At 39.7% G+C, this 6,874-nt stretch overlaps 1 non-coding gene across 1 annotated transcript; it reads right to left on the reverse strand.

Moving 5' to 3' along the window:
- Positions 1–5,599: 5,599 nt before the first annotated feature.
- LOC145641111 (small nucleolar RNA R71) lies at positions 5,600–5,705 on the reverse strand. The gene has a single exon (XR_014115177.1). It is a non-coding gene; the product is annotated as a small nucleolar RNA R71 (small nucleolar RNA).
- Between the last annotated feature and the right edge of the window lie 1,169 nt (positions 5,706–6,874).

Consider the following 6,874-nt stretch of genomic DNA (forward strand, 5'->3'; position numbering starts at 1 on the left):
ACGAAGAACCTCCTTTGAACCACTGCAGAAACACGCCCCAAACACCATTGAACCCACTAGAAAATTTGCCAGAAACGCACCTGAAAACAACCCAAAAACCTTCCCGAAACTAATAAAAAAACGGCTGCCAAATTGCCCAAAAACCGACCAGAAAACTGACCAGAAAACAACAAGTAAACACGCCTGAAACACACCAGAAAATACGCTGGAAACACACCCAATTTTTGCCTGAAAATCACCTGAAATTGCACCCAAAAACTGCCCACAAACTGCCAGATCAAACCAGAAAACAGACCTGATTAGAAAGCCGCTTTATGACGATCACCATAAACCAAAAAAAAGGAACCCGACACTGCAACAAAAACCGCCAGTAAATTTGCCTGAAAACCTCCAGAAAACTGCCTGAATTACGCTCTAAAACAGCACCAAATTGAACGTGGAAACCGCCTGAATACAGAGCCGTTTCTGCCCCTATATATGCCGGACCACCACTGCAGAAGCCACCGATGAACCTGCCGGAAAACTAACGTTGAACCTGCTGCCAGATTATTGACGAGGAATCGTAACCTGATCGCACCCTAATCGCACCCTAATCGCAACCTAATTATTATTATTATTATTATTATTATTATTATTATTATTATTATTATTATTATTATTATTATTATTATTATCTCAAAAACAAAAAGTCATACAACCTACAATAAATTAGTGGGAAGCCGAGATACAATCTGGGCCCCCACTCCTCTAGCTATAGCAAAGCCTACCCTAGTAAAATATGAGCTGCAGCAGGTGCTCCAATGCCTTGGGTTGTCGAGAACCTCTGAATTCGCTTAAGCAACGCAACAACCTCCTTCTCTAATTCACCAAACGATGAAAAGGAGAAGGGAATGAACCCATATCCAATCTCCTGACAACGAGCCTCATACTTAACCCGCTTCCGATGAGCTGCATCAGCCACAACCCGTCCAGGAATAAAGTCAGATAGCCCTGACTGTGTCATTATTATTATTATTATTGAAAAACTTGATCGATCTCTCATTTTGCAGGATAATCAATTAAGGAAGTTGAAGGCAACATATATATTATACTCAGATTATATTTTTCATGGGAAACAAACTAGTATATGATTAGAGTTGCAACAAGGAGGATAGACACACACACACACACACACACACTTTATTATATCAAATGCAACAATTAATGTTCATTTAGCTAGACACATATGTAAATTTGGTTCAATTTCATGTTTATGGAACAATTACATGTAATAGTGTAGCTGTATAAAAATGTGTATTGATGTAATCAAACTAAATTTATTTTATATTCGCAATCACTACTAGAAAACAGGCGATTTCCGATGGACACGAAATTCCATCGAAAAAAGTGAATTTTTCAACGGATTTTCGTTCCGTCGGAAATTTCAGACGGATTTAACAATTCTATCTGAAATCCGTTGGAAATTTCCAACGAAAATTAAATCCATTGGAATATATATGCTTTCCGACGGATTTTTCCGTCATAATTTACCATTTATGAGGATTTTTCCGTTGGAATATATTTAAAAATAAAAATAACCCCAGTTTTTACAACCCTAAAACGCTGCCCTTACCCACTTGTATTTCCACCACCTTTTCTTCTTTCTCCTATTCTCCTTCTCTCCCCTGCTCTTCTCCTTCACTCTCTGCATTTCTTATCCTTCTCTTCTTTCCCCTGGTCCTTCTCTTCCCTTACATATTCTCATTCTTTCCTCTTCTTTCCCCTTTTTCGACAATCACCAACAACACCACAATCACCGACATCAATAACACCACAACCACCGACATTAATAACACCGACGACATCAACATCAACAACAATTTCGGTCAATGGTTTCTCTCTTTCTCTATCTTCTCACTGATGAGTGTCATTTATGGCACTCATTTGGTTCTCTTTAGGGTGGAATTCATGCTATTTTATAGCTCTTTTCTTTAGTTTTCCCTTAGTTTTACTCTTTATTTTCTTAGTTTGCATTTTCTTAGTTAATTTTCTATTTTTATGTATTTCTTGGTTTATTTTGTTATTTTCTCTTTTATTTGCTTGTTTTCGTTCATTTTTCAGGTTATGATCGTAATCCGAGGATTCCTAAGTCTCCTTTCCAAGTTTTACATCGTTTGAGATGCCTCTTGCCTACCATTTGAAGTTCAACTTTGAAGGAGTATATAGTCCAAGTCTTCTAGCTCGTGCATGCAAGCGGTGGGTACAGAAATATTGGTGTTAAACCCACTTTGGAGGCTATTTGACGATTGCCTCCTTCCGTGTTCATCAACATCATTAAGTGGAGTGCACGAGGAAGATCAAAGTCGAAGGTGAAGGAGGCTTCCCTGCTCCCAAGCGCGGGCGCGCGCGACCATGGCGCATGATGTGTCTATTTTATATAGTATTTTACCCCCGTCCCTTGGTCATAATTAGTAGTGTTTTTGGCTCTTTAGAGCCACTTTTATTACTAATTGGTGTTTTCTAGTGTTTTTGTAGATTTGGTTGACTTTTGCAGGGATTTGCACTTTTGGAGCATTTTCCCGAGATATTATAGAGCAATTACGAGCATTTAGAGAAGCACGACCAGTTTCTATAGCCCATGGCCGGTTAGAGCCATCGAACCAGTGATTAACGGCTCGGTATATGTGATACCGGGGCATTTGGACCAAGTATTCAAGACCCGAAGAGGAAACCCAGATTGGCCTGAAGAATTGGAGCCCAATCGAAGTCCAAATAGTGGCCCAAGAGAGCCGCCCGGCCAAAGAGGCTGGTGCCCGAAGGCGCGCCCGGCCGGGCGAGGGAAGCAAGGCTGGCGCCTGGGCGGGCGCGAGATTCAACCTTGAGAGAAAAAATGGCGCGCCCGATCGGGCGCGTATTATTGTTAGGAGACGATTAGTGTCGTTTAAGTTTCTTTTAGTTTAGGATTCTTACGAAGTATAAATAATTCTCCGTAAAACGAGTTTAGGACCTTTTACTCTTTTTTAATTATTTCTTAGATTTTCTCTCTCTACTTAGCTTTTAGATTAGTTTCTCTCTCATATACTTTGTTCTTAACTCTATTCTTAATTCCAAATTTATTTGGTAACGATTTCTCTTCTCTTGATATTAGTTATTTATTTTATTCTTTTGATCATGTCTTGTTTTATTACTTTGATTTGTTTAGATTTAATTATGTGTGAGTAGTTTATTTCTAGGGTTTGTGGGGATCCATAAATAATATGAAGGGGTAATTTATTGTTGTTGATTATCAATGCTAGATTAATTTCCTATTGATTGATTTAATGCTATGTGACTAGATTTGCGCAGATCTTTTATGCATGAGTATAACAATATTGATTCGAGATTCGACAGATGAGAATTGATGTTTAGGTCTAGTTTCAATAGGCAGGTTAATTTATAAATGGTTAAGTCGAGATTCGAGAGATGAGATTTAATACCGGTAAATTAATTATGTGATTGTAATACGTAGCAAAAGCCCTTTATGATCTGATTAATGTATGCATTGATGATTGATTATTATGTTTTACCCTGGAATATTATTTATTGGTGAACCTATGCCCTAGGCCTTTTATTCATTGTTTTCTCCCTACTCTTAATCTTCGTAGTTTAGTTTCTTTTGATTACAATATATTGGTTACTTTATAATCTAGATTATAATATTTAATTAGGAATAGAAAGACTCGTTTCACTATGGATTCGACCTTACTTCCCTATCTACATTAGTTAGAGGATTTAGGAATTACTTTTGATTAGGGGATACGACTTTACCCTGTCAGCGCAGCCGCGCAGCCTGGTGGCGCGGCCACGCCTCTCCAGGGCGCGGGCGCGCTTCTCAGTGTCTCTATTCCGTACCCAGTTTTGCGCGGCCGCGTTCCCCTTTGAAGATGATCGTGCCTGTACGGGTCTATTTTGGACGATCTAACTAATTTCTCTTTGTTAGTTTTACTATATGTAGACTTTCCTTCTATTTTTAGAGGAAGAATAGAATTAGAATAGAAATTTTAGATCATTTAGTAGAGATAGATACTCTAGGTTGTAGAGAGAGAACTTCTTGATTGATGATTGAAGATTGTTGATTCTAAGTATTTTCTCCATTGATTTGAAGCAAGTTTGTAAGTATTTCTTTTACTTTAAAGCAATCTTTAGCTTTTGATTTAAATTGTTTTGTTGATTGTTCAAGTTTGATTGATTTGTGATTGAATTAGTTTAATTAATATGATGATGATGAATTTGTTGTTTAGCTTAGTTTTGATCTTGATTTCCATGGATTGTGTGTTGTTTTCTTACTAGGGGAATGGTGAAGCATATATGAGTAATGGATTGATTCTAATTAGGGGAAATTGATGGAGTTGATGTAGTGATTAAATTGGTTGATTGATTATGTGCATGTGTGTGATTGATCGAAGTGTAGCTAACTTTGATCGTTGCACTATATTACATTGTAAGTTCACATTGATACGGACAATTGATTTATGGCTTGCATTTGTCAATTGAGTTGGTTTGTGAAGTTCCTAGCTAGAGTCTCTTGTAGTTGACACTAGTTTGACCTCTAGGAGAATAGCCTATCATACTCTCTTGATTGCTTAATTGATTTTCCCTCGCAACACTCGACTTAGTCAATTCCAATCTCAATTAGTTGTATCCATTACATGTATATGTGGATCCTAAACCCTAGTGTTTGATATATTTGGTTTTAATATTGTTTTCTTAGTTGTTTAGAATACACACACCTTACTTCACCTTTTTGAAATAGCTTAACTCTAGCATTATCATTCACCTCCCATTCCTAGTGGTTCAACCCTCGACTTACTCCTATGCTAGTTATAAGGGTGTGTTGCATGATTAAAAATTTAGTTTGGCCTAGGGAAGATTAGTTTAACGACATAGTCTCCACCCGTAGTCAAAATGGCATCGTTTCCGAGGAGTGGCGTAGATGTTTGCTATTGTTGTCGAGTCTATTTTACCTAATTTCAAAAATACAAGAAGATTTTTCTCTTTTAGGCTACATTTGTAGCCGTGCTATTGATATTTTCTTTGAGTTTTGGTATGCGTAGGATAAGAGGAAGGACTCTAGTGCCATTTGATTTGGAAATTGAGAGAACGATAACAAGGATAAGGGTTGCTAATCGTTCTTCAGGTCCAAGCTTTCCAAGAGAGGAATTTTTCAAGAAAGAGAAGAAGAGGATCGAGGAAGAATGAGAGCTAATCCAAGAGTTGCTTTGAAAGAGTTAGGAACTCCCGGTGCTTACAGGTTCAAGAGTGGCATAGCTCCACCAACAACTTCCGCCAATGACTTTGAGATAAGGCCGACAATGATAACAATGATTGAACAAAGGCAATTTAGTGGTGCCAAGCATGAAATCCCACTAAACCATCTCTAAGAGTTTGAGAAGTATTGTAATACCATCAAGGTTAATGGGGTTTCTCAAGAATTCATAAGGCTCAAGCTATTTCCGTTCTCCCTAATCAGAAGAGCTTTGGAGTGGTTAGACAAGGAAGTGAAACCTAATTCCTTGAGAACTTGGGATGTGGTCACTAAGGAGTTTCTTTCCCATTTTTTATCCTCAAAAGAAGACCGCCGAGGCAAGAACTCTAATCTAAAGTTTCAAGCAAAATCCTAGTGAGAGTTTGTATGAGGCTTGGGAAAGATACAAGGAGTATCAACGAGAATGTCCTCATCATGGAATCCCGACTTACCAAATTATACAAATTTTCTATGGAGGATTGAGCCCCCAAGGGAAGTCGTGTCTTGATGCCGGATCTAGAAGCCAAATTATGAACAAGACCGAAGAAAGAGGTTGTAGACATAATTAAGGATGTAGTTCGTCACTACATTGATTGGCAAGAGGGAGAGAGAGAGCCTATAAGCAAGAGTGGCTCAAAGGTCTATTCGGTTAATCATCTCAATGCAATCAATAACTTGTCTTCCCAAATCTCAAACTTGGGGAAGGAGATGACATTGATCAAAGCCATGCTAGAGAGTACCTCTTCAATTGCACCAAGTCTTCCCTCCCACATTAAGGGGAGAGGTACACCTTTTTGAAAGAAATGGTGTCCTTCGAACAAGTGTATTATTCTGATGGCGGGTTCAGAATTATTAGAAAGTTAATATATTCAGTAAGGTTAAGTGATCGGAATGCCTGGGTGGAGGCCGCTTCCGATCAGTAATATAAATATAATTAATGTTACAGCTTAATCTTGACTGAACCCTTCGGGTCACACCCAAGCAAAATATACGAACCGACTCGACGAATTAATTCGGAAGAAATTAATTCGTCGCCCGAGTGTTAAATATTTAGACGTCGGAAATTCGAGCTTAGAGCGTCGAAACCGAGCGTCGAAAGTCGAGTTAAAAATAATAAAAAGACAAGACGACAAATTAGTTATAAATAAACAATGACCAAAATACCCCTAGCATCGGAATCCCGAGTGCTAGGGGATTTGCCGAGCTAGCAGCCCGCACCATGTGCGAGACATGCTAGCAAGGCGTAGCTAGCAGCCCGCACCATGTGCGAGGCATGCTAGCGCAGCACGGCCAGCAGCCCGCAAGCTGTGTGTGGCGTGCTGGCGTGCGCTGCTACTAGCAGCCCGCACATGTGCGTGGCTAGCTAGCAGCGCCCTCGGCATCAGCAGCCTGCACTGATGTGCGTGGGCATGTGGGCCGAGCTGGCAGCAGCTAGCAGCCCGCACGGTGCGAGGCTAGCTGGGCCGTGGGCCTAGGTCAGGTAGAAAGGGGAAGCTAGTAAGTATGCTTGCTTTTTGGTGTGGACAAGTGTCACAAGGAGAGGAAGGAGTGGGGAGCAAGTATGGTCCCCTCCTCTCCAAGTGGTCCATACTCCTCTTTACATATGACTAG

The sequence above is a fragment of the Chenopodium album genome, chromosome 7, assembly GCF_948465745.1.
Source record: "Chenopodium album chromosome 7, dcCheAlbu1.1, whole genome shotgun sequence".
NCBI lineage: Eukaryota > Viridiplantae > Streptophyta > Magnoliopsida > Caryophyllales > Amaranthaceae > Chenopodium > Chenopodium album.